General features: G+C 42.7%; 1 protein-coding gene across 2 annotated transcripts in view; it reads left to right on the top strand.

Annotated features, from left to right (window-relative positions):
• Nucleotides 1-26,960, top strand: part of CRYBG3 (crystallin beta-gamma domain containing 3) — a 1,300,096-nt gene that overhangs the window by 1,072,375 nt on the left and 200,761 nt on the right. The window lies entirely within an intron of this gene.

The raw sequence follows: 26,960 nt of genomic DNA, 5'->3' as shown, positions 1-26,960 counted from the left end.
AGCAGCCAGAGCAACACCATAGGTAAAAAGCCATGACATTGTAACGGAGGCAATGGTCCACCAACCAGGGAATCCCTTGTACAACCTTGTAACTGAGGCATCTAATCATATCTTCTCTACCCCACTAGACAAATTTAAAATGACAAAAGGGTCTTTGAATAATCATTATAAGGCACAACAAGTATTTGCCCCAACACTAATTGACACAGAGGACAACGCTCTCAGCATGGGGGCCGAATGTCGGGTCGTCCAGTGCACTAGGCCTACAGGGGATCATTCCCTAATATCGAATTCAACCAGCGATTGCGCCGCTGACTCCATCATAAACACTATCAATTCTTTCTTATTAGATGCGTTCAAGGCTCTCTCCTGGCAGTCCCACAAGTTAGAAGTTCAAGTGAATCTTATTTGCATGCTGGCTCAGATCGACCGGACGCTAGACAAGAAGCTGGATACCCTGGATAGGAGATTGACTCTTGATCAAACAATTGCAAGGGCAGTAAGGCCTAAGCAAACAGTGCCATTATTGTCAAGTTAACCATGTTGCCAGAGTTATTACCCTCACTAATAAATCACTGTAAAAAGACATGCTCGTGCCCGATGCAGAATGGTAACCTTCCTCACAAATTCAGTCAGAGGGAATGGTGAACGTGGAAAAACAAACAAAGGCACAACAATAGGCCCTGAATTTGGTAGGCCAACATCAGTCATAGATTTCAAAATGGACATCAGAAATCAAGGGTCCCGCAAAACTATGGGGCAGAGTAATACCAGCAATTCCACAAGATAGCATAACGACATCCACTCCACTGAGTATGGAGGGAGTCAAGTACAAAAAAATGGATCAGTTAAATGACAATGTCAATTCAGCCAGGAAAACTACCCATGCACTACATATAAACATCCAGACAAGTGGGACAACTTCACTAAATGCAAATGGTAAAGTACAGCTTTCACGGCGCCAAAAGAAAAAGTTAAGGAAATCACTGAAGAACAGTAGAAGAATGAAAAGGTCCATCCATAATGATCAGAAAGCGAACCCAAATATATCACAATTACCAGATAGGCTAGTTGATAGTAGCGGGAATGGCAATGTTGGTAGTCCAGAGGAAGTGACGAACTACCGAATTTTTCAAACAAAGCCAGCTATGCAAAAATGATCTAACCAGCCACACCAGCTGCATCAAGATGATCACTCCAGTTTGCATCCTGATGCACAATCGAAAAAGGAAAACCATACTCAGACTATGCCATACAAGGCCTGAACGCTCTGATGAAAACCTATGCATAAGCTGTGGAATCCAACTAAATGGCACTGCCCCGGAATTAAGCAATCAGCACTCTAAAAATGTCAATGAGACAAAAGAGCTACTCAGGGTTCCTGCAACACATTTTGAGGTGAGCAGCCAAGCCAAAGAGCAGTCTATTGATAGGACTGAAGACACAGCATCATCAGCGCCAAAAGAAATGTATCAGTCCAATTGAACCAGGTTAGTGGGGCAATCACATAATGAATAGAACTCTATTTCACACCACCTCCGGATTCATATCTGTACAGAGGAAGAGGACATGGAATTAGAATCCACAGCCCAAAAAGAAGTGCAATGGCTATATTCAATCAAGGCAGCAGAGCCGTCACATAATATACAGGGCCTGCATCACCATCTGACCTCTTTCAGCACAGAGGAAGAGGGCAAACAGCTACTCTCAAGTGCTAATACTCGAGTCAGGGTTGAGCAGCAGATGGCACCCAAAGTTCCTGTCCTGCTTTTTACCACAGAATTTAAAACAAGAGGGCCTTGGGATATTTTTAATATGTCCAACAAATGATCTCTTGAACAACAGTCCCTCGCTCTTCTACCTTACATCGGCACACCTGCTGTCAGTGCAATTTAGGAACTGCACTTTGACTAATTACCAAGATTCTACTCTAACAGAATAGTCCAACATCGCTGCTGCCAATAACATCATGGCAGAAACAGGGAAACTTAAGTAATGGGGCATCGTCGTAAATATGCCGGTACAGGAAAACTTCCCCCCCCCCCCCCCCACACACACTGTCAGAAAGAGAAGTAACCTTGGCTCAACAGAGGAACCCGCATAGCTCTCCAGATAAACTACAAGCCTTGACGGAGGACAATGCAGCATTCAGAATTTTGAGAGGAACAAAGCAAGTAAGGCCCCTGCCCTTGGGGAAAAAGGGATCATGGTCCAATTGACACAGGCGCAGGAGACCGTTCCCCCTTGAGAGGGCCATTGGGTCAGACATTTAGTCATAGTATAGAGCATCTTGACTGGTCTTGGCTGCTGGTAGCTCTTACAGCAAAGGGGAAACCGAATACCTAGCTCCAAGAGGGTAAATTAAATGGGGCATAGAGCTGTAATCACGTTAATAAGTGTCGTGACGGGCCACTCACCTGAAAAGCAGGATGTCTGCGACTTCCTGGAACACCTCTCGGCACTTCCTGGTGGACACAGAAACCTCCGGCAGGTGTTCCAAAAGGAAAGTAGGAATGGAAGAGAAAGAAACGACACACTGCCACGTCTTGCCGGTCCAGCCAGCCACCCCGTATTTTCGGGGGAAGGTCGTTGTTGACAGAGTGATAGTAGAGTTAGTGCACTCAACTTCCTTGAAACGGAATCTCTCTTTCTGAAATGAGCACAGGAGCGGTAGAACACTGGGATGCTCTAGCACGTTTCCTGGATAATAATAACTGTTGGCACAATTACTAACACTGGTTTACTAAAAACCCAAACTGAGTACCATAACAATAAGTACTGCGACACTAGGGCTGGCGTCACAGAGATTCACATTTGCACACTACAATTAGAACTGTGGTTGCACTAATCATGCATTAAACAGTTAGGGTGGCACAGTTTGGTTTGGTTTCACTGTGTGTGTGAAAAACCCTTCAAAAGCAAATTCCTCAAACCTGAAACACAGGCATGAATGGCACAATTTAAATACCACAGTTATGCTATTAGAGAAAGAAAAGTCACGTAAATGCTCTTTTAAATTGCACTTTTTGTAGTACTTGAGCTCAAGCAGGTTTCCTGAAGCACATTTAGGCAAGTAACTACAATAATAATGTCGAATGTTCAGAAATGCATTTGTCTCTTCAAGGTAAGCCAAAATACGAGGTCTGAAATACACCAGCTGTTCTAGGAAAGTGCAGCGCTCAAAGAACAAACTCCCTGGAGAATACTAGTCACTTAGCTGAAGTCTTTTCCGGAGTGCTGGAGGAATGCCTGGTTTCAGCTTGTACAGGAACGAAGAAAATAATTGCCTCAAAAGTCCTGAATACGAGGATGACAGCAAGAGCTGGAGTGCCAAATCAGATGCTGAGATCAGGAAGCAAAACAAAGCCAAGCCGGGAGGCATGCTTCACTCTCCTATTTATAGCCAATCAGGCAAGCAGTTGAGTTTCCACATGTGGATGAGTCACCACACCCAATTAGAACCACATGGCTACACCACACCCAATTAGAAGCACATGTCTACACCTGCTCACATTAGCAAACAAGCATTGGTAAAACAAGCATTTATAAAACCAATTGTGTAACACAGCACATTATGTTTACTTAGAAACATGAAGGTTTAACCAAGAATAGAGATATGATTTAACCCTAATCCCTGGGGATGCTGACAGGTAACGCAGGAGGCACCTTGGGGATTCTGGACAATAAGTTGGAACATGGCAGGTTTACTCTTATTAATCAGCAATATACACACACCATGGAATATCTCACTCTGGCAACATTCTGCTTCTGCAAGAAATGTGGTGGACTGTGCCTTTCTCCATCCCAGGGTTCCATGCAATTCACACACTAGTGCAAAAGAAAAATCTTTTTGGGAGACCGATGGGCGGGCTCTCAATTTACATGGAATTGAACTTGCAGGTGAAAATAAAGTAATGTAGACTTATTCCTGCGATATGCAGGCTCTGGAAATCAAGGGCCTGGCAACAGATGGAATATCCATTTCCCCCATCGTGGTGCTAAAAGTTTTATAACAACCCGCAGAGCACCACTAAAACTGCGAACGTCAAGAACCACCAACTTGATATGAACCCTCTTATATGAACACCCAGGCCTCGGGTACTTAGGTGCTGATGATTACAGCATCCGAGAGTTGTGCCAATCTGGATTACTAAACAGGGACCTTCCATTAAATATATATTAGAGGTCTGTTTGAATGAGTATGGCTTGACCTCAGCTGACTAAAAAGACTCTTCCGTTCCAACTTTTAAGAACATATCAATGCTGGATTACATTTTCCTAAGCAAGAATTTACTAAACGGGTGTGCAGTGTTCCAAGTCCAGCACAGAACTGAAGGTGACCATCACCCATTATCTGTAGTGGTCAATTTGGGGGCTATACGCACAGGAGAGAAAAATTGGTTAGTCAACCACTTCCATCAAACGTCAGCCCATTAACCAGAAGAGTCAAATGGGGCCCTGCTTCTACAGACAGGTATGCACGATGGAAATCAGCTTTCACCCCTACTGCTCCAATCCAAAAATGTAATCTTGCTGAGAAACAATGGGTGGTGATAATAACTAAAAAACACGATGCCCTAACATTAGATAAGCATAACAAACAACACATTATGCCCACTGGAAGCCAGTGGTCCTTATTTCTCAATAACAAAGAGCTCAAGGACAGTGCCATCGCGCCTGGTCCTTAGTAAGTAAACTTAGAAGGGGACGCGTATAGGTCGTTTAACCTTTTGATTCACATAGAGTATCCTAGCTAGGCTAATGGCAGACACACAAATGATTAACACGCAATTCACTATACATTAGTCATCAACATTAATGAAACAGAAACATAACACCCCATGACCCTCCGGTCATGAATAACCACAACTCACTATACATTTTAATTGTTTTTTTCCCTATTATTTACAATACTAAGTCATGAGGTTAATTCAAGCTTTATTCAATCAAATCAAAATTAGTTCATTAGTACTAACCAATAACGTAATCTAATCAGAAGTTGAGAAAGAATGCATTCTAACGCATCAGCATAAGCCAGCATATGAATCAAAGGTGAATACGTCCGCATGAGTAGCAGAGTTCAGTAAATCAGTCCATCAAACATTTGTCAGTGTATATGTCAATGTCCTAGAAGAGGAACCTTATCTAACCCAGAGATTAACATTAGCATGTGGGACTTCATGTGAAAAGCAATTTAGAACATGAATTTGGGAAACATCTAGCTAAGAGGAAAACTATAAAAACAGCGCAGTTGTTACCTAGAAAGAAAAGGCACAAAAGTTAATTCAGTCACATTGTCATAGCTACCTATCCACGATATGGATCAGCAACAAAGTCAGTCTTTGTAGTCAGGTCATCAATTGATCAGCATCGCATCAGGCTCTCAAGAACGTGAGCCCAATGATAGAATCTCAAATCTCTTTGATCCCGTAGTCTCTCTCTCTGGACATCCGCCTAACATCTGAACTCTCCCCTTCTGTCGTGTCATTATATCAAAGTCGCCCAGACTATCCCCCAATTCCTGATTGGTCAATTAATCACACGATTTTGCATTATGCAGTAGTCCTTGTTTTTCCAATCTATGTATTCTAACATTACATAGTTCCCATGTAGTTGATTGGTTCACTTTACGATGTCCTCATCATCTGGCTCGTCAGGTATCAAAATTGTTGCATCTTCTTCTCCAGTCAGTGTCTACATTGTTCAAGTCCTGGGAAAGTACACTATGAATGCTTTACATAGTCCTTGATACAAATTTTGATTCCTTCATCTCCTGTCTGTCGGTTCACGCATAGGATTTTATCTGAGCAGATTTTATTAAACAACTAGCAGTTCATGGTCAGTTCAGAACATCAGCATTTCTACATAGAGCGTTAATATTCGGCTTCTGCATGAGGCCTGGCAAACTAGGCCACAAAGAAGTTAAGATCTACAATATAATGCAAAACATACATTCTATATCTCAATATGACATATTACTACATTATTTCAATATATTTTTCTATATTTCATACATGTTATTTATTTTCTTAGTACATTTGGGAATCTTGGTGATCGATCTCCGAGGGCACATTTTCAAACGTGCACATTATTTTCTACGTTAATCGATTTCTACAATTTTTCTTTAGTCAAAATACATAAACGTTCATTAATACTTTTTAATCAATATATTTGCTCTAGCAATCCCCCCGCTGATGACTAAATGTCATCACACTACCTTTCCCATCAACAGTTTCACAGCTCTGTTTTTTCAGCATTTTGCCTTCTCCTCAAATCTTCCCTATAGATTCTTTCCCTGTTTCTTTCTTCCCTCTTCTGATTACTTTTAGACCTTTTCAATTTAATCTTTTGACACAATTTACATGAACCCCATAATCCTATTATGCATGCAATCACAATTAACATTCCCTGTATGATTTCTAATAATACCCCCATTTAAAATGTTACTAAGCCAATTTCCCACTAAAGCAAAGCCTTTCCCTACCTTTTCCCATACACCTGTTCCTTCAATTCTTTCAAATTCTTACTTGAGTTAGTCAGGTTAGTAAGTAAATCTCTTATCTCCTTACTATTGTTAGGTACATAAGAACAACAATGCCTAGAGTTAAGCATTTTACAGACTCTGCCGTCCTTCGCTAGAAGGATGTCTAAGGCAAGACGATTTTGAAGAGTCATAGCTCTGTCGGCAGCCAGTTCAGTATCTATCAGGAGTATTGCCCCTGTAAAAGTTGTCAACATGTTATCCGCAATAGTAGACAACTTTCGAATCTTGATCGAATTCAGGATGACTCCTAATGAAGGTATCACCGCACTGAATATATCTCCCAATATCGTAGAAGAGGATTCCCTCCTCTTTCGCTTATGATGTAATTCAGTCAATTTCGGAAACTTTTTCAAGTCCTCTATCTGATAAATCTTTGGGAACACCAACCCCAAATAATGTCTCATACCATCCTCTTGGAAGACGGTAATAAGCATTCAGTCCACAAATATAATAGATACCTAAAATTGCAGGGTCCTGACCATTCAACATAAAAGTTCATTTACTCTGAAACAAAAACACATGCCTACATTCACTCGTTACCACAAAAAAAGTGTCAGTGCATGAATTTGGCCTATATAGACAAAGCTTCCCTACATGTAATGCATCTAGAGCTAATTTCCCTCGAGTCTTATTTGCAGTGTATGCATAATCATTCTTGTAAGTCCTTCTCTCTAAGCCTTTTTCTAATTTCTCCTTTAATGCTTTTCTCCTATCATCTGTATGCCCTAAAAAGCTTTTCTCCAATGGTGTAAAAAAGCATGCAAGGTTATTTTTATGTGCGTATGCAGATCCAGATGTTGTTGTAGGTTCAAAGAATCCCCTAACCAATACTATATCATGATCCTTAGCTACTCTACTCAAATACCTAATAATAGGAACGAACGAAAACACCAGGTCAAAATTAGAGTAAAAATACTGTATATACTCTTGATCATAGAAACTTGTTAGTAGCAGACTACAGCTTATCCCGTAGGTTAATGGAAGACTGTGGAACATAACTCCCTCCTCTACTGATGAAGGAATTTGCGTACACACAAGACAATCCTTCGCATCCATTGTTTCAACATACTCATTCAACAAGCGATATAAAACATTAGAAGAAAGCTCTCCTTTGGCTTTAGTGTAATTATGCAAATATTTCTCATCTAACTTAAACTTCTCTAAAGCAGTTAGTGTAGTAGTTTCAAAAGCAGTAGTATGGATGACTCCTCTTGCATCAAGAACAGACATACCCACAATTATTACAATAAACAAAATCCTACACATAATCGCCAATCCAATGTTCATATATTTACAGTGCCTAGCATCCCTAACTTGATTATTTAACTCAGCCATGATCTGTATAGAATCAGAAAGCAGATGTAATTTCTTATAAAGTGCAGCAAAAATAAGGAAAAATTTGCCTCTCGCAGTTCAGTCTCACATCCAGGAACCCTCTTTCCTTTGTCAAAATCGATTAGCAGCTTGTAGCATCCTGTTTTAATGTCAAATCAGGTATTCAATGTCTCTTCCAGTTTATTTTCAATAGTCTTTTTGTTATTTCAGATTGGTTCAACAATTCAGCTCCTTGTTCACCTTCAGGTTACATCAAAATACTGACTCAGAACCTTTCTATCAAAACAAAAGGACATAAACTCATGTTGCCATTTGTTAGTAGTTGCATACGCCCATTCAGGACCTGCGTATCGTCGACTTTCTATTTATTCTCTTACTTTTGAACTTCTGAACACCACTTAGTTCTCCTTCACTCAATTCTTCTTTTCTCATACTATCTACTTCTTCCTCTATTGTTTCATTTATGACCACTTTGTTTCTTTTCTCTACTTACAATTCAGGGCAATTATCTCCTTTTCTCGTCAATATTCTTTTCAGGATTGGACTCTTCTCTTTTTCTATGGTGTTTTCTCTTGATGGACCTGCAACAGGCTCAGGAGGAGTCAGATCACTTTGACTTTGATCCGTCTCAACTCTTTCCCCTTCTTGGTCTGGCACTTGCTCAATCTGCTTCTCAGCACTGTCTGCTTCTGGGAGGACCCCTGCTGAGCTAGGCTCTCCTGCTGTATCCGTTGGGATTGATTCTTCCCCACCCTCCTGTAATTCTTGACTTTCGTCTCTTACAGTGGTAATAGAACCATCTTCCATAAGCTCTGTTCAATTTTAGGCTCTTTTGGTTGTTTTTGTGGTTCAGGTACGCCAAACTGTTTCACCGTTGTTGGGACCCTCAACAGTGCTGCTTCATGATCCAGTGGACATGCTACTTTCTTCGTATGACGCGTGCGAATCCAGTTCTGTAGTCCTGTACACTTCTCAGCTTTCGTAGTTCTTAGGTCCACCTGGTAAGGCCCTCACCAGCGTTGCTCTAAACACGTCTTGCAAACATGTTTTCGGACAATGACCCAGTCATCGGATGTCAGATTGTGCCTTGGATCGTGAATAGGTGGCAGGGTAGTGGCCTCCACCTGCTGAGAGAAAGAGCGAACCGCATCAGCCAGGCCCTTGCAGTAGTCCAACACCATATCATCTGTACTGTTTAAAAGTGCATTGGCTGGCACTGCTGGTAGTCTCATTGCTCTGCCCATAAGGATCTTGTGGGGCGATAGCCCTGTTTTCTTGTCAGGTGTATTTCTCATCGACATCAACACCAATAGCAATGCATCTGGCCATTTCAGATTCGTAGCTGCGTACATCTTAGCAATTCTTGATTTCAAGGTACCATTCATCTGTTCCACTAGTGCTGAGGCTTCAGGGTGATAGCTACAATGCAACGTCTGCTCAATGTTTAGTGCTGCACACAAAAGCTTAATCACTTCGTTATTGAAGTGCGTTCCCCTATCTGATTCTAAAGAGATTGGAAACCCGTACCATGTTATCAACTCTCTAAGCAACAACTTCACTACTGTGAGGCTATCATTTCTTCTTGTAGGGTACGCTTCAATCCAATGCCTAGAAATGCACACTATCACTAACACGTATTTTAAACCTCCACATGCAGGCATCTCAATGAAATGTAATGTAATTCGAGATTTATAAAGCGCGTTCCTACTCAAAGAGCATCGAAGCGCTGGGAAGAAAGCACGTCGTAAAAAAAATAGAGAGGATAAGAAAACTAACAGAAATAATGAAGATAGAAAAACATCCAATAGAAGAAACTTAAACGAACTAAATCCAAAGACTCTGATCTTGATGTACCAAAAACAATTAACAAGGAAAGAGCCAAGTTTTCACAATTTTCCTAAATTTCATATAGCCTGATTCTTGCCTAATATTCTGTGGAAGAGAGTTCCATCCTCTGGCTGCAGCTACTGTAAAAGCTTTGTCTCCCCATTTGGCTTTATGTGTGCGTGGGACCTGAATCAAGTGAGCTTGGGAAGACCGCAAGTTTCTTTTAGGTACATGCAGGTGGAGTCTGGAAGTCAGGTACCGTGGCCCTATTCCATGAACTGCCTTAAAAGTAAGACATAGCGACTTAAACTGGATACGCTCCGCCACTGGTAACCAATGTAATTTCCTGAGACTCTCTCTAACTGATATACATCGTGGGAGATTAAGAACCTCTCTGACAGCGGAATTCTGAACTAATTTGAGTCTTTTTATCAGCCCTTTATCCAGATTAAGGAACAGTGCATTACAGTAGTCTATCTTGGACATTACCAATGCCAGGATAGCAGATACTCTCCATTAATGTGACAGATAGGGGAAGATTTTTCTGAGGATTTTAATTGACCATAAACTGATGTTTACCATATGATTAATCTGTTTTTTAAAAGACATATGTTCATCGAACAAGATGCCTAGGTTTCTAGTAACAGTGGTGGGCACTGGGCAGTTACCACATTCAGAGGGCCACCACCGTGAGTTCCATAAATTCTTTCCAGGTCCAAAACATAAAACTTCAGTTTTGGTGGCATTCATTTTGAGCCAATTGGTCTTCATCCATTTACTCACTTCCACCATACAATTACTGAACCAATCTGCAACCTCCTCCCATGGCTGATTAATAGGAATAATAAGCTGGGAGTCATCAGCATAGGAAGATGGAATGAAACCAAAAGTACGAAGTAGACTAGCCAAAGGTGCTACATACACATTAAACAATGTGGGGCTGAGGGAAGATCCCTGCGGAATACCACATGGCAGAAGATACGGTCTAGATTTGAAATCACCACTGCTAACTGTGGTCCATCTATTTGTAAGTAACGACTTCAAAAGTTTAAGCGCCTTGTCCCTCAAACCCACATGATGCAAACGGGGCATTAATAGTGTGGGAGAGATAGTGTTGAAGGCAGCGGATAAATCTAAAAGAACCAAAACGGCCCCCTTGCCTTCATCAACCATCCTTTGAATAGTATCAGAGGATGAGATTAGGGCAGTTTCAGTACTATGCCCTTTTCGGAACCCGTATTGGGAGATATCAAGAGCATCCGCTTTTGTTAAAAACTCGATCAATTCAGAGTTCAAAATGTTTTCTAGAATCTTTGCCAAAAACGTGCTATTGGCCGCAAATTACTCATGTCCTGATTATCCCCCTCTGTTTTTTTCTTGAGGGGTACTACAATCGTTTCTTTCCAGATAGATGGGTACTCCCCAGACATAGCTACCTCTTGGTAAATGGGGACCATTAAATCCGGAACCAAGTGAAAAATGGAGGGAGGACACGGATCCAAAGGGGAGCCCGATTTAATTTCAAGAATCTTCTTTTTAATAGTATCCATGGAAGGGGGTTGGAAATATGACATTAATGACTGGCCATCTGCTGTAGCACTCTCTGTTATCATGGGGGGTGATACTTCGGGAATGATCTGGGTATCAAAGTTGCTATGTATTTGCAATATCTTATTTTCAAAATGAAAAGCAACTTTGTCAAAGAAACCCTGAGAGTTTTCTAGACCAGCCGGCTTCATGGGCACAGTTAGGGCCTTAATGGTCTTAAAAAGTTCCCTGTAGGCAGTAATAGCCTCCTTTACCTTGGTAGTATAACATTTGGATTTGGCCATACATTGTGCTGCTTTATCAGCCTTTAGAGTGGACTTAAGGGCCACCCTTTCCTCAGGTACTGGATTAAGTTTCCACCGTCTTTCCTGCTGTCGATACTTTCTTTGAAGGAGTTTGAGGTCTTTTGTAAACCAAGGGTGACCTGGTTTCTTCTGACTATTGGGCCTTCTAATTACAGGGGGTACCATTTCTTCCATGGTCATTTCCACTCCTTTCAGAAAGCTGTCAATCAGGGGCAAGGCCATAGCTTTAGCCTTATCCCACTCAGCTTCTAAAGCTGGGCCTAATTCCTCTACTTTAACCTGTTTCCATAACCTGGCTACCTTGTTCATTTCCACGTTAGCAGCCACAACATTCTTTGAGGCGAGTTTAAATTTCAGCAGATGATGATCCGTCCAACTCAACTGTATCATGGTTACCTCAACCTGTTGAGTAGCTCGTGCAAACACCCCATCCAGAATATGCCCTGCAATATGGGTGGCCGACGAGACTCTGGAGGTCCAATCCAGGGCCCCCATAAAGTCAATGATTTCACGGATCTTAGGAGTTGACGTCTCATGAAAGTGCATGTTAAAATCGCCCAATATCACAGCTTTTGCAGACAGAACCATAGGTTCTATCAACTTAGGCCAAGACTGAAAACATTTTTTAGTCGGTCCTGGTGGACGATATATCAACAGCCCCTCTAGTAGTACCCCACTGTTTTGAGAAATTGCAAAAGTAATTGCCTCACATGAATCTGTCGAAGAACTAATGCATGTGCATGCCAACGTAGACCTATAAATAATGGCCAGACCCCCCCCCGTTCTGAGGTCTATCAAGTCTGTGGAAGATAAAACCTGGTGGAGAGGCGACAATAAAGTCTTCGTCTGATTCTACTTTGCCCCAGGTTTCAGTAATAAATAGACAATTAATCTACCAATTATCAATCATTTCGTAGATTTCCTGTTTATGTTTGGGAAGGGACCTAGCATTTATTAAGGCATACTGAAAGCTGTAATTATAAAATGCCTTCTGTTTCATTTTTTTCTCTCCCAACCCTGCTGGCCTAATGTCTTGGTTTCTTACCTTTGATGCCTCTAAAGGGACTTGAATAGCCCAATTACAGGTTTCACAGGTCCAAATAGATCCACCCTTCCTTAAAGGCTTAGATACTACATTATTAGTGGGATTAGGCGATAGTTTACTGTAATCTTCCTCTCCCCCAGATACTGCACAGCTATGAAAAAGGGCAGCATTTCTGGCCCCGGGACGCGGGCGGGCTTGCCTTTGGCGCTCCTTCGGCGCACTAGCGGCGCGGTCGCTCGTTCCAACACATTTATGCCTGCAGGAACAAGGCCCAGCCCAGAATCGGCTCCCTAGCACTAGACCGCTAACTTGCGGTCCCAACAGGAAGGAGGGCTCTTACTGACCCTCACTTCCTGTTTAATACAAGTAAAAACGATTTCCACTCCCTCCACAGGCTATTTTGACTAAACTCCTCTTCCCCAAACCTCCAAAACATTAAAAATACTCAGAAGTAACTTTTGCACAATTTAAAAATGCTAATTAAAAAAAAACACACACATTGATAAAAAAAATGATTTTCCTTATTTTTCTATTATATTTTCAAAGCCACAGTAGTTATAAAAAGCAGATGTCACCACACAAACCTTAAAACAGCAGAAGCTTAAAAAAGTGCTTTCTTCTCAAGCGCGGTCGCTCGTTCCGGCACATTTATGCCTGCAGGAACAAGGCCCAGCCCAGAATCGTCTCTCTAACACTAGACCGCTAACTTGCGGTCCCAACAGGAAGGAGGGCTCTTACTGACCCTCACTTCCTGTTTAATACAAGTAAAAACGATTTCCACTCTCTCCACAGGCTATTTTGACTAAACTCCTCTTCCCCAAACCCCCAAAACATTAAAAATACTCAGAAATAACTTTTGCACAATTTAAAAATGCTAATTTTAAAAACACACACATTGATTAAATAAACGATTTTCCTTATTTTTCTATTCTATTTTCAAAGCCACAGTAGTTATAAAAAGCAGATGTCACCACACAAACCTTAAAACAGCAGAAGCTAATACAAATTGCATTCTGCTGAATTGACCCCCTGCTCTTCCAATGTGGTTCAAATTCACCACTGTCCCTTTTCCCACGTTTAGTTGTTGACAAATTATACAGCGATGACATACTGCTTCTGCTGCCTGTCTAAACTTATGATTGAACCAGTCAATTTTGAACAAGCGTACTATGGCATACCTCCCAATGTGTGCCCGACCATGATAATACCTGGCCATTTGTGACAATCAACTATTTGTTAGGACCTTTTGACCTTCTTCGGAAACCCATATCTCATCAGGCATTTGAACGCATTTTAATTTGGGCCAAAGTCGTTTCTCTTTTTTGTCAACATTATTCTGTAGTGTTTTCAACTCTTCCAAAGTATCGATCACCCTCAATGTAAAACTTGTACATGTATTATCTTTTTCTGACATCAGTCCCCACTTGTCCTTGAACGATATAGAGTTCAATGTGCAAAACCTTGCAACTTGATCTGCATATCCATTTACCAGTGACACATAATCCTGTGTCTTTAGATGTGCACTGCATTTCACCACAGCAGTTTTTTCAGGCAACTGTATTGCATAGAGCAACTCTTTTATTCTGTCACCATTTCTTACTGGTGTACCAGTAGGGGTCAGAAAACCCCTTTGTGACCACAATGGACCAAAGTCATGAACAATTCCAAATCCGTATTGGCTATCTGTGTAAATGGTAACACTCAATCTTGCAGACACATGGCACACTCTAGTAAGAGCTACCAATTCTGCTACTTGTGCAGAATATACACCTCAAAGCCAAGAAGCTTCTAGAGTACCTGTAATGGTGCACACAGCATATTGCTAGCGTGCCTGGTCCTTAGTAAGTAAACTTACAAGGGGACGCGTATAGGCCGATGAACCTTTTGATTCGCATGGAGTTTCCTAGTCATGTAGTAACCAATGTTATGAATAATCAGTATAACCACTAAGAAAATCATTAATCATTAGTCAATTATATCAACATTTCATGAATAACCACAACTCAATATACGTGTTAACAATTTTTATTTCCCTATTAGTTACAATACTAATCCATATGGTTAATTCAAACTTTATTCAATCAGCTCAGAATTAGTCCATTAGTGACCACCAATAACCTAATCTAATCAGAACTTGAGAAAACATACTGTAATGCTTCAGCATAAGCCAACAAAGATGAATATAACAACATTAATATCAGAGTTCAGCAATCAGTGTGTGAATCATTTGTCACTGTCAGCGTCACCCAAAGGAACCCTACCTTACCCAGATTAGCATTAGCATGTGGGACTTAATGCGAAAACAATTTGGAACATAAATTTAGAAAACATCTAGCTAAGAGAAAAACTATTTAAACAGTGCAGTTGGTACCTAGAAAGAAAGGCACAAAAGTTAAGTCACATTGTCATAGCTACCTATCCAAGGAATGGATCAGCAACAAAGTCAGTCTTCATCTTCAGGTCATCAATCGCTCAGTAACGCATCAGGCTCTCAAGAGCATGAGCCCAATGACAGAATCTCGCATAAATTTCAGCAAAGGTCTCTTCCCGATCATCTGCCTCTAACATCTCCCCAACAGTTCTGAAGTTTTCCCTCTTTGTCACGATATTATATCAAAGTTGCCCGGTCCATCCCCTAATTCCTAATTGGTAAATTAATCACCATATGTGACACTACCAATACATTCAATTCTTCAAATCTATGAATTCTAATATTTTGTCGCTCTTAGATTGTCGATTGGTTCACAGTACGATGTCCTCATCATCCAGCTCATCAGGTTTTGAAAATGTTGCATCTTCTCCTTCAGTCAGTGTATCTATTGTTCGAGTCCTGGGAAAGTACATCTAGCCTGCGCTACATACTCCATGTTGCAACATTTATTCCCTCATCTCCTGTCTGTCGGTACATTGCAGAAAATTCTAGCTAAGCAGACTTTATTAACATTGGGTGGTTCAGGGTCAGTTCAACACATTAGCTTCTCTACAGTGCATGGTTATTCCGGTGCTGCATGAGGCCTGGCAAAACTAGACCACAACTTCGGCTAAGTTAGCTCTATAATATAATGCAAAACATATATTATAGATCTTAATATGACATATTACTACATTGTAGCGCGTTTGCGGCGGGCGGAGGCGGAAGCAGGCACCACTTCAACTAAGGGCAGGAGCCCTTTAAATCCAGACTAGCGCTCCCGCCTCACGGGACGCGCGTTGGCGGCGGGAGGAGGCGGAAGCAGGCACCACTTCAACCAAGGGCTGGAGCCCTTTAAATCCAGACTAGCGCTCCCGCCTCGCGGGACGCGCCTTTGCGGCGGGAGGAGGCGGAAGCAGGCACCACTTCAACCAAGGGCAGGAGCCCTTTAAATCCAGACTAGAGCTCCCGCCTCGCGGGCGGCGCCCGGGCAAAGCCCGTGCCAATGGCGGGCCCGTCCTGCGCCCGTCAGAGGCTGGGCTGGGCCACCCCTCTGAGACCTTCACCGCGGACATAGTACTTATCTTACAAGTTTCCAAATTGCATGGATATTACTCGAGGGTACTAAATTAACGAGGTGGCTGCAGGTAGCAAGAGTGGGACGAAGCACCCTTCAAGATCTTTTTTGCCCCTGGTGGAGCCCAGAGGAGACTGGGCCATACTATTCTTCTCTTGGTATCTGGGGTTGGTGACCAGCGGTCGATCCCACCGCGGATGCGAGGACAATATACCGCCATAGGTGAGCTATATTTTGCACATTTTTTCCCTTTTGTTGTTTCAGTCCTCCAAACAAGGCCCCAGTGGGGTGCAAACAGGGTGGGAACAGGGGAGACAAGTACCTAGGTGCCTATAGTAAAAGACTGGCCAAGGAGATTAAAAAACACCTGTCGGCTAAAGGGATCCTAAGAATACAAGATGGGCAGAAGGAAGGGGGGGCATCCTTGGAAAAGGCTGGTAATAACAAGACCTTAGATGGATTCCTCCAGAAAGCGGTCGGAGCATTAGAAAAGGAAATTAAACTGGTGGAACGCCGTCTAACTGCCCCCCCATCGATGGTAGCTAATCGCCCATCCTTATCCCCATTGCAAGTTCCAACACAACCCCTTCACCCACCCGATTTTCAGTCTGCTCTGGCTATTTCACCTCCAATATCACAAGAGTTTACTGTGGAGATCCAGGAAAATGCCACCCAGCCACCTGATCTGACACAGCCGTTTTCAGATAGGACTGCACCTAATCCAGAGCACAATATAAAGGGCAAAAGAAAACGAGGCGAGGTAAATTTAAGGAACAAACGGGCCCGTATTCAGAGCTCTCCCAATCATGGCGTACCAAATGTGTCAACTTGGAGCAAGGGTCACACATTAGCTCAAGCACCTATTGATGATCGTCCAACAATTGACTATATAATAGAACGCATTAAAGATGAGTTTTCTAAGAGGTTACACCCTATAGTAGCTCGCCTACAAGCCATTGAGGAGAAATTGGGAGGTCTTATCGAGCCCAAGCAGTTGGCTACTCCCCCCTCGCTGGACTTGCAGCTTCCCTGCCAAATTCTCCCCTCGAGCCTTCTGGGCAATAGTGCCAGTAACCTTCCCTTACCTTTGGGTATGGATCTCAACCCTTCAATGAACGGCCCAGATCCTCGGTACCAACCAGAGAGGGTTTTAACTGGCAGGCTGGCTACTGCCCCAAAGGACAAGGGTCCTAAGACCGCCATTTCCCTATTGAGGTGGAATGGAGGAGCTGTTCCTTCCAACATTATGAGAACGAAATCCTATAAAGACATTTCCGATCAGAACTATCCATCATTTGATCAGACGTATAGGGACGAAGGAACCAACCTGGGAACTTTACACCTACCGCCGGAATCCTGTCCATATGTTCTTGTCATCACAAGTGTCCCTAAACTTATAACCAACATTTCTGAATCATATATAGAACTGAAAAATAAGGTTATACATTGGTTAGACAGTAACGCCAGATTTGCATTCCATATGGTATCTTCAATAATAATGGTGAGGAGGGTGGGTTGGGTGGGACCAATTAAGAACCCCGGCACGGGGATTGTATTGTTATCAACTTCGATTCACCCACCCTTGTTCAGCAGCTCTCCTTGAATGTGTGCAAATCCAACCCTCTAGGAGAAGAAGTATCTTTGTGTAGACTCCAGGCATTCTATCCTCACATAGTCACATCAGCTAGTAAGGGGGCGCTAATGCTACACAGCGGTTACACCAGTTTTCAGAAGCAGTTTGTTCCCCAGATAGGATGTAGCCCCCTCTCACCCTCTCTTTCTGAAGTTGACTGACTAAAAGACAGCCCCGCCTATGCTCCACCTAAGCCTCAAAGAACTAGAAATTGGGATAAGAACTTCCCTGTAATCAGAACTAGTGGAACACAAGGAATAGGTACAAGTAGTCCTGAGACTGATCAGACCTCTATTGTAGATATCAGAGACCACATACCAATTTTTTCACCAGCCCAGATAGAACTCTCCAGGACGGAAAATAGCCTCCCTCCTTCCCTCTGTGGTCAGAGCAGGGAGATCTGTACTTGGGGAGCCAGTAAGGAGGGCGTGGCTCATGAGAGTAACCCAGCCCCGGAATCAATAGGTTTCAACAACCGTGGGTGTACCCAACCGGTCCGGGTACCTGAACTGACTATGCCAGGCCCCGTTATAAGTGGGGCGAGCAACCCTTCGGGTGATAATGCAGTGGAAACTCTAACCAAGGCTAGTTTACCTACGATTGAGAGGGGTACAAACCCTTCCTTTGGCACTTCACTCACTAGAGGGTGTTTGACGGTTAAAACTCCACAAGGCAGAACAAATGGTTTAGACACAGTTCTTAGCTGGCACGTCGCAGGGCTGGAGAATAAAATGGGTATCCCTGAATGGGGCAAATTTATAGACGAATACAAAATAGGCCTTTTTCAAGAAACGTGGTCATTGGAGCCCAAATATAGAATTGGCTTCAAAAGTTATTGGGTCCCAGCATCCAAGGTGACCTCCGGGAGACCATCAGGCGGGCTGCTCATATGGCTTAGCTGCTCACTCAAATGTAGGGTTGAACCAGTAGAAATGGGCTGTCCCGATCTGATGGGTCTGATCATACCATCCCTTAAGGAGAAACCGCTCCTAATAATTAACATCTACAATAGGAGCCTGGGCAGCAAATACGAGTCAGACGCTCTGACTATTTTGGATAGTTTTCTCTCCTGCAAAACCTCTTCCCATTATATTCTTATCGCAGGGGATTTTAATGTCACCTTTGAGCCCTACTCGCTGGCCCAGGAACTATATAAAGAAGAGGACGCATATTGGGGCATCCCTCAACTGGTGTCAAGCAAAAGACAGAGAATGAACAGATTAACACACCAAGTCGTGGACATCACACTGGCACATGGTTTTCGGGCCTGCAATGGTCGCTCCCACTCGGATGTTGACCTTCATCCTACATTCAGGCGTGGAGCCCAGAAGAGCTAGATAGATTATATTTTGCTTGACATTCGGTTGTGGGGTCACATGGCTGATATGAAGATTTTAGAACATGAGGAAAGTGATCATGAGCCACTTAGCGGTCAGAGGTTTATTACCTCTACTTGAAGCCCCTTGTCCTAAGATCTATGAACAACAGCTTGCACTGACAAACAACAGACGGAATGTCAAATGGGAATTTGTGAACACCGACTTAGGTTCCATGACAACTCTGTACAGCCTGTTGGCTGATCAAATGGAGTGCATGTCCCTGCTTTTAGAAGATGGTGACGGGCTCTTAGTAGCCCATACACAATTATTTAATTCCCTAAAACACCTTTTTACTAAAGAGATTGCCAGTAAATCAAAAAAGAAGTGTAGTGCAAGGTGGTTCAGTGCTGCATGCAGGGAAGCTCAGCACAAACTACTTAGAGCTCTTAGAGGGGGTCAGTCAGAGTTTATAAGGCAAACAAGGAAAGATTATAAATAGGCACTTAGCAGGGCCCGCAGGGGATGGGATGAGTCTAGATGGATTTCCCTCCTGGAGTCTGCAAAAGCTAATGATACCTCGAGATTTTGGAAATTGGTGGCCGACACCAGCGGGGAACCCAGCCGTCTGGCTGGTGCCTCAATACTCCCCGTGGAGTGGACAGATCACTTTGGCCGATTATACTCAGGGCCTACAGATGTTATTACTGGGGAACTGAACCATATTATGTCCTCCGAGGCACCCCCAATTAATTTCACTCATGCAGAAAATAAGGCGGCAATTGTTTCTCTGAAATGGGGAAAGGCCCCAGGTCTTGATAAAATTCCAGGTGACCTGTACAAGTCAAACCCGGATATATGGGCCACATACTTGAACTTGGTTTCTAATGCAGTTGCTGCAAGAGCGCCTGTTCCGAGCTCCTGGAAGGGAGCAGAGATAGTTCCTATTTTTAAAAAAGGCAGTCCCTCTGACCCTGCCAGTTATCGTCCAATTTCCTTACTTGACAATTTTCAAAAAATGTCTCATCTTGAAGAATGGATCCTAGAAACTAATGCCATCTCTAATTTGCAAGCAGGGTTTAGGCCAGCAGTCAGTACCATAGATCAAGTTCTAAGATTTCTAACAATCAAATGGAAGACTGGGAAGTAGGAGGGGGTAACCTGTTTGAGGTCTTCATTGATCTTAGAGCCGCATTCGATCTGGTCCCTAGGAACCAGCTATGGCTGACATTAGCCGATATGGGCATCCCCAATGGTCTTCTGAAATGTATGGTCCGATTACACGAGAATACCTATGCACAAATTAGGAGTGGTAAGGATGGCGATTTAACCGATCCAGTCGCCATTGAAAGAAGAGTCAGACAGGGTTGTGTCTTAGCCCCTACCCTTTTCCTCCTACACATAAATAATTGCATTCATTACCTAGCTAACTGTAACAACGATTCTCCTAAGTTGGCCGGGAATTAAGTGCAGTGCCTGCTCTATGCGGATGACACCATCCTGTTGGCCAAAACATCCATGGGAATCCAAAATTTGGTTAATCAGTTCTGTGTGTTTTTTAGAGATTATGGGCTGGATATTAATGCTAAGAAAACAAAATGTATGGTATATAGCACCTCGAATAAGAAGATAAAAGCAGATATAGCAATGGATTCAGTCCTTTTGGAGAGGGTAACGGAGTACGATTATCTGGGTATTAGATTATCGGATAAGGGTACTTGGGATGCAGCCATAAGAAAAGGGGCACTTATTATCAGCCAAAGAGGTGGAGTGCTAGAATGAAAGGCTAATACAGCAGCAACCCCCCCTCTGATCCCTATTTCCGAAATTTACAAAGTCCAAATCCGTGCTGCTGCCTTGTACGGAGCGGAACTCTGGGGTTCATACAGACAATTGGATATTCTCCAAATCAAAGAAAACAATTTTTTCAGACACATATCTAGACTTGGGAAGGGGCACACCTATGATCCCCCTAATATTAGACCTGGGTATAAATAGCATCAAAGGTACAGCAAGTTTAAGGCCACTTCTATATTGGGTTCGAATATGGAAAACCGAAGAATTTGAGCCCTTCAGGATAGCAATTAAAGATCTTATACCACCTTCCCAGGGATGGGAAAAAGTTCGCTGGTTGAGGGAGATTAAATCAGCCTGGGTTAAGCTGGGCTTCCCCCATTATTGGGAGAATCCTGAGACAATCCCTGCTAACGCTAGATTGTTGATCAAAGAGCGATATTGGGGAACAATTCATGATGAGTTTTTTCACCGAAATGGGCTAGGTCGGCTGACAGCTGAGTTTCTGCGGGTCAAGCACGAACCCCGGCCCGAACATTTTTTGAATCTCCCCATACCAGCACGTGCCCGAGCCATATTCCTTCAGTTCAGATATGGAACATTAGCAATCAACAGCTACTCGGCCCATTGGTCGATCAATAGTCCCACGTCTGATAAATGCATAAATTGCCACCTTTGTAAGGAAACTCCCGAGCATGTTTTATTTTTCTGCCCCTTGTATAAATGCCCTGGAGGGAAGTGGATTATCCCTTTGTGCAAGGTACTGCTACTGCATGCTCGAACCACCGCAAATATGATACTTCTACGTTGATAGTAGGGTCTGTCTCCAAATTTTTGTCAGCAGCATGGTCAATTCGAAGCAGTACTATTTCAGATTCTAGTCTAATTACTGAGGAGAGGACCAGCAGTTTGTGGACGAGGATTTTAGACGATTAGGGAACCTAAACCTGATTACTTGCGTCGGTTCACCTATGATATTAGATTTTATCTGTGTTTCTGTTTTTTTACTGGGTTTTCTTACTTACCTGACTCTTAATAGCGTAGCGTATAGCTCCTTGTAAATGGTAAGATTCTTTTCTTATGAATATTTTACTCAAGAACTGAGGTTAATTTTATGGCACCCTTTTAAATGTCTTATAAATATGAAATATTTTACGGAGCCCTGCGAACCACTGGTTATGTAAAAATTGCTTTAGAATTGTTTTTATAGGTAATATTGGAAAAGATACAGTATTACATCTGTTTCTTTTTTAAATCGCCTTGATAGATGGTATCCAATAAGTGAGGATCGATCAACTAAGGAGTTTTATCTAACATTTGGTTTGTTGGACAAGGAGTGTATTATTTGTATCTTTGTTTTTCTCTGGATGTATGGTTCCTTTCGATGATTTTTAATGGTCTAATTCTAGACCGAATAAAATAATAATACTACATTGTTATTGCACATTTTCAATATTTCATGCATTTTTTATTATTTGATGAAAACTTCGTATGAGTTGGTAGTCACTCTTCGTGGGCACATTTTCAAACTTGCACATAAATTTTTCTACGTTAAATTTTTCTATCATTTTCTTGTTAATCAAAACGCATAAACATTCATTAATAATTTCTAATTAACAAATCTGCTTCCACAGTCCCTCCTCTGATTACTAAATATGTCATCACACCATTCTTTGCCATCATTTCTTCGGTATTTTGCCTCCTTCTCAAATCCTCTCTTTAGATTCTTTCCGTTTTGTTCTTCCCTCCTCTGATTATTCTTCGATCTCTTCAGTTTAATCTTTTGACACAATTTACATGAACCCCATAATCCTAATATGCAAGCAATCACAATTAATATTCCCTGTATGATTTTTACTAATACGCCATTCCAAATGTTACTAAGCCAGTTGCCCACTGATACAAATCCTTTTCCAACCTTTTCCCAAACACCTGGTTCTTTCAATTCTTTCAGATTTTTACTTGAGTTAGTCAGGTTATTGACTAAGGGGGTCATTCTGACCCTGGCGGTCAAAGACCGCCAGGGCCGCGAATGACGGAAGCACCGCCAACAGGCTGGCGGTGCTTCCTAGCCCATTCTGACCGCGGCGGTAAAGCCGCGGTCAGAAAACTGGGGCCGGCAGTTTCCCGCCGGTTTACCCCCGGCTGGGCGAATCCGCCAGGGCAGCGCTGCAAGCAGCGCTGCCTTGGGGATTCTGACCCCCTTCCCGCCAGCCTGTTTCTGGCGGTTTTCACCACCAGGAAGAGGCTGGCGGGAACGGGTGTCCTGGGGCCCCTGCACTGCCCCAGGACACCCATGCCACTGCCCATGCCAATGGCATGGGCAGTGCAGGGGTCCCCTAACAGGGCCCAGGGCGGTTTTTCACTGTCTGCCTAGCAGACAGTGAAAAGCGCGACGGGTGCAACTGCATTCGGAGCCGGCTTCTGTGTTGCAGGCCTCCTTCCCGCTGGGCCGGCGGGCGCTAACATGGTTAGCGCCCGCCGGCCCAGCGGGAAGGTCGGAATGCCGGCAGCGGTCTTTTGACCACGTGGCGGCTGATTGGCGGTTCCCGCCTGGCGGGCGGTCTGTTGGAATGACCACCTAAGTCTCTTATCTTCTTACTGTTATCTGGAATATAAGAACAACAATGCCTAGAGTTAATCATTTTACAGACTCCGCCGTCTTCCGCTAAAAGAATGTCTAAAGCACGCTGATTTTGAAGCGTCATAGCTCTATCCGCGGCTAATTCAGTATCCATCAGGAGTATTGCCCCTGTAAAATTTGTCAGCATGTTATCCACAATAGTAGACAACTTTCGTATCGTGATTGAATTCAGGATGACTCCCAGTGAAGAAATCACTGTGCCAAAGATATCTCCCACAACTGCAGAAGAGGTTTCCCTCCTCTGTTGCTTAAGATGTAATTCAGGCAATTTCGGAAACTTCTTTGTCATCTATCTGAATAATCTTTGGGAAAACTATTCCCAAATAATATGTCCCATACCATCCTCTTGGAAGACGGTAATAAGCATTGAGTCCACAATTATAATAAATCCCAGGAATCGCAGGGTCCTGACCATTCAACATAAAAGTCCACTTACTCTGAAACAAAAACACATGCCTACATTCACTCGTTCCCAGAAATAAAGTGTCAGTGCATGATTTTGGCCTATATATACAAAGCTTCCCTACATGTAATGCATCTAATGCTAATCTCCCTTGCATTTTAATTGCAGTGTAAGCATAATCATTCTTGTAAGCCCTTTTCTCTAAACCTTTTTCTAGTTTTTCTTTTAATGCTTTTCTTCTGTCATCAGCATGCCCTATGAAGCTCTTTTCTAAAGGTGTAATGTTAGTGTAAGCTCAAAGAATCCTCTAACTAATACTATATCATGCTCTTTAGCTACTCAACTGAAATATCTAATATTAGAAACAAATGGAAACACAACGTCACAGAGTAAAAATATTGTACATACTCTTGGTTATAGAACCTTGTTAGTAGCAAGCTACAGCTTATTCCATAGATTAGAGGTAAGCTGTGGTATGTGACGAAGGAATTTGCGTACACACAAAACAATCCCTTGCATCCATTGTTTCAACACACTCACTCAATAAGGGATAGAAAACATTAGACAAAAGCTCTCCTTGAGCATTAGTGTAATCATGCAAATACTTTTCATCTAACTTAAACCTCTCTAAAGCCGTTAGTGTAGTAGTCTCAGGAGCAGAAGTAGGAGTGGCTCCTTTCACATCAGGAACAGACAGTCCCACAATCACCACTATAAACAAGATTCCACACATAATTGCTAATCCTACACACATAAATCTACAGTGTCTACCATTTCTACCTTGATTATTTAACTCAGCCATGATCTGTAAAGAATCAGAAAGCAAAAGTAACTCTTATATAAAGTGCAGTAAAAAATAAAAAAGAAAAATTCTTCTCTCACAGTTCAGTCTTACACTCAGGAACCCCTTTTCCTTTGTCAAGAATCAATTAGCAGCTTGTCTCATCCACTTTTATGTCAATCAGGTTATCAATGTATTTTCCGGTATATTTTTCAACAGTCTCTTTAAGGTTTCTCCAGATTAGCTCAGCAATTCAGCTTCTTTATCACCTTCAGGTTACATCTAAGTACTGACTCGGAACTTCTCTATCAAAACAAAAAGACATAAACTTGTGTTGCCATTCATTCGTAGTTGCATATGCCCATTCAGGAACTGCGTAACGCCGACTTGCTATTCTCTTTACTTTTCAACTTCCGATCACCACTTAGTTCTCCTTCACTCAATTTTTCTTTTCTCGTAGTATCTACTTCTTCCTCTATTGTTTTGTTTATGACCAATTCCTTTTTCTTCCCTGTCTGTGACTCAGGCCAATTATCTCCTTTTCTTGATCCTTCTGTCAATATTCTTCTCAGGATTGGACTCTTCTCCTTCTCTGTTTCTATGGTGATTTCTCTTGATGGACCTGCAACAGGCTCAGGAGAAGTCAGATCACTTTTTACTTTGATCCGTCTCAACTCTTCCCCCTCTTGGTCTGGCACTTGCTCTGTCTGCTTTTCAACACTGCCTGCTTCTGGGAGAACCCCTGCTGAGCTAGGCTCTCCTGCTGTATCCGTTGAGATTGATTCTTCCGCACCCTCCTGTAATTCTTCACTCTCTTCTCATCCAGGGGTAATAGAACCATCTTCCACAAGCTCTTGTTGAAGTTCAGGCTCTCTTGGTTCATTTTCTGGTTCAGGTGCGGCAACCTGTTTCGCTGTTGTTGGTGCTCTCAACAATACTTCTTCATGATCCTGTGGACATAGCACACTCTTTGTATGACTCCCGTGTATCCAGTTCGGGAGACCTGCACACTTCACAGCGTGGCTTTAAGCACGTCTTGCGAACATGTTTTTGGACAATGACCCAGTCTCCGGCTCTCAGATTGTGCCCTGGATTGTAGATGGGTGGCAGGGTGGTGGCCTGCACCTGCTGAGAGAAAGAGCAAACCAAATCAGCCAGACCCTTGCAGTAGTCCAACACCATATCATCTGTAATGTTTACAAGTGCATTGGCTGGAATGCTGGCAGTCTCATTGCTCTGTCCATGAGGATCTCATGGGGCGACAGCCCTGTCTTCCTGTCAGGTGTGTTTCTCATAGACATCAATACCAAAGGCATTGCATCTGGCCATTTCAAATTTGTAGCTGCACACATCTTTGCAATTCTTGATTTCAGGGTACCATTCATCTGTTCCACTAGTCCTGATGCTGCAGGGTGATAGCTACAATGCAACTTTTGTTCGATGTTTAGTGCTGCGCATAAGAGTTTATTCACCTCGTTATTGAAGTGAGTTCCCCTATCTGATTCTAAAGAGATCGGAAACCCGAAACGTGGTATTGATTCCCTGGCAACAACTCCGCTACTGTGAGACTGTCATTCCTTCTTGTAGGGTATGCTTCAATCCAGTGACTACAAACGCACACAATCACCAACACGTACATCAAACCTCCACATGCAGGCATCTCAATGAAATCCAATTGCATTCTGCTGAATGGACCTCCTGCTCTTCCAATGTGACTCAAATTCACCACTGTCCCTTTTCCCACATTTAGCTGCTGACAAATTATACAGCAATGACATATTGCCTCTGCCGCCTGCCTAAACTTGGGATGAAACCAGTCAATCTTGAACAATTGTACCATGGCATCCCTCCCAATATGTGCCTGGCCATGATAATAATGGGCCATTTGTGACAATTAACTATTGGGCAGGACCATCTGACCCTCCTCAGGAACCCAAATCTCATCAGGACGTTGAGCACATTTTAATTTGGACCGGAGTCGTTTCTCTTCCTTGCCAACATTACTTTGCAATGTTTTCAATTCTTCCAAAGTATCGATCACTTTCAATGCAAAACTTGTAGATGGGTTATCTTCTTCTGACATTAATTGCCACTTGTCTTTGAATGATATACAGTTCAATGCGCAAAACCTTGCAACTTGATCTGCATATCCATCTCCCATTGAGATGTAGTCTTGTGTCTTTTGATGTGCACTGCATTTTACCACGGCAATTTCTTCAGGCAACTGTATTGCATACAGCAATTATTTTATTCTGTCGCCATTTCTTACTGGTGAACCAGTAGAGGTCAAGAAACCT

This window comes from Pleurodeles waltl, chromosome 8, assembly GCF_031143425.1.
Source record: "Pleurodeles waltl isolate 20211129_DDA chromosome 8, aPleWal1.hap1.20221129, whole genome shotgun sequence".
NCBI lineage: Eukaryota > Metazoa > Chordata > Amphibia > Caudata > Salamandridae > Pleurodeles > Pleurodeles waltl.
This window is presented reverse-complemented; position numbering and strand designations above follow the sequence as displayed.